The sequence below is a fragment of the Austrofundulus limnaeus genome, unplaced genomic scaffold, assembly GCF_001266775.1.
Source record: "Austrofundulus limnaeus strain Quisiro unplaced genomic scaffold, Austrofundulus_limnaeus-1.0 Scaffold411, whole genome shotgun sequence".
Lineage (NCBI taxonomy): Eukaryota > Metazoa > Chordata > Actinopteri > Cyprinodontiformes > Rivulidae > Austrofundulus > Austrofundulus limnaeus.
The window spans coordinates 1-1,888 of NW_013952813.1; positions in this window are offsets into that span (position 1 = coordinate 1).

A 1,888-nucleotide genomic window follows, 5' to 3' on the forward strand; every position below is an offset into this window, starting at 1 on the left:
GTGATTTCTTGACCTTTAAAGATAAATTTAGCTAAAGCAGTTGCCTAAACCTCAAACAGATGCTAAATACATCTTAAGGACATGCACCTGAACTGTTTGCAAAAGAAAATAATTGCACAGGACGAATTTTGCACAGCTGTCAATCCTCTCATAGTTTCTCCAGGAACTATTCTAGTTTGGTAGGGCTCTGGAGGCAGCTGAGGCACATTGGCAGACCAAGCAGACCACAGCCCTGGCTGTTACTGAGGGAAAAAAGCTCTGATGTGGGAGGAGTTTGGTGAAACCTTGAGCTCCGAGAAGATTCATCAAGCAGCTGAGGCAGAGAATACAGCACTTCACTAACACTGTGTTCAGTGAAGGTGAGATGCCGTTGATCTCAACCAATGTCATTACTGTTCTGAGTTGAAAGGGGAGATCATATTTCTCCAGTTTTAGCTTCTCTTCATCTCTCCTATCAAGTTTAGAAGAGAATTTAAAATCTTACTTCTAACAAACAAAGCTCTCAACAACCAAGCTCCATATCATATCAAAGATCTTGTTGGTCCAATTGTTTCTAATGGAGCACTTCACTCTTAGGTCTCCACATACTCCATCCAAAGACAGTCGATGCACCGTCATGTAGTTGTACAGCGTTCGTTTTCACACACACCTTTTACAGCCCGAGATGCACAGTGCTAAGCTCCTGTGAAACCCCTCCTGCTGCAGTACGTCACTGCACCATGATTTGCACATAAATCTGTCTCAGTTAATGCTCTACACTTTTCTGCAGATGGATTCCTTTGTGCAAAATGTTTTTTTTTAAATCACCATTCCTGAGTTTTTGGCTATTTGACTATCTTTATAAATGTCTGCTTCCAGGTAATGAATCTTCTTCATACACCAAAGTTAGTCATGGAGTTCCTCAGGGTTCAGGTAGTCGGCTTCTGTTTGCAAAATGCAGCATCCTAGCGCTTTCAGCACGAACAGAGCTATGAACTTCTGATCATTCACACAGTAAGTTCTTATGTGGAGGGGGTAAAAAGATTAACCCAGCAGGTTGTGACGAGAAGGGGCAGCAGATTCAAAGCTGCAAACAGAATGATGCAGTTTTCGTCATGCAATGAGAGCCGATTCCAGCAGTTCAGATGGACAATCCAGAGGCCTTTACACTGCAGGTTTACTTATGGTTCCTGGTTTCCAAAGGTAGAGTGGTCGGCAGAGCTTTCAGTTCTCAAGCTCCTCTCTTGTGGAACCAACTTCCAGTGAGACGCTCTGCCTTTAAGGCTAGGCTTAAGGGTTGGCTTGGGTTTCCTGAGGTATCTGTTATTTATGCTGCTATACTGTTGGATGATTGACTACACTCCCTCATTCTGATAAGTTTGTCTTTTCTATCCCATTTTGACAGTTAATTTTGCAACCAAAAACAAATAGCCACTTTGGTAATACTGCCTAAATCCTAATTTAAAGCACAACTTTATTAGACATGTTAACAATAAATCCACTGTTTTATAAAGATATGACAGTTTTTCATAGACAGAAACACATAAAAGCATCCAGAACAGTTTATAATGTGAAGAAAAAGCAGACAGTAAAGGACTGAGGACTGAACACGTTTAGACTGAAGGTCCAACCTGTGGCCTGAACTACTCTTTGTAGACATGTAAAACATCGAGAATAAAATGGTTACAAAAGGGCTCAGAACTTTGTTTCATGACAGAACTTGGAATGACGACACATTAAAGAGCCAAACAAAAACACTTTTCTGCTATAAATTGTTTTTACAGTCTTGTGAAAAAAAAAGGAAACTAATACAATGGTTTGCAAAAGTATTCATACCCCTTGAACTTTTCCATATTTTGTCACATTACAACCACAAACATAAATATATTTCACTGGAATTTAATGTGAA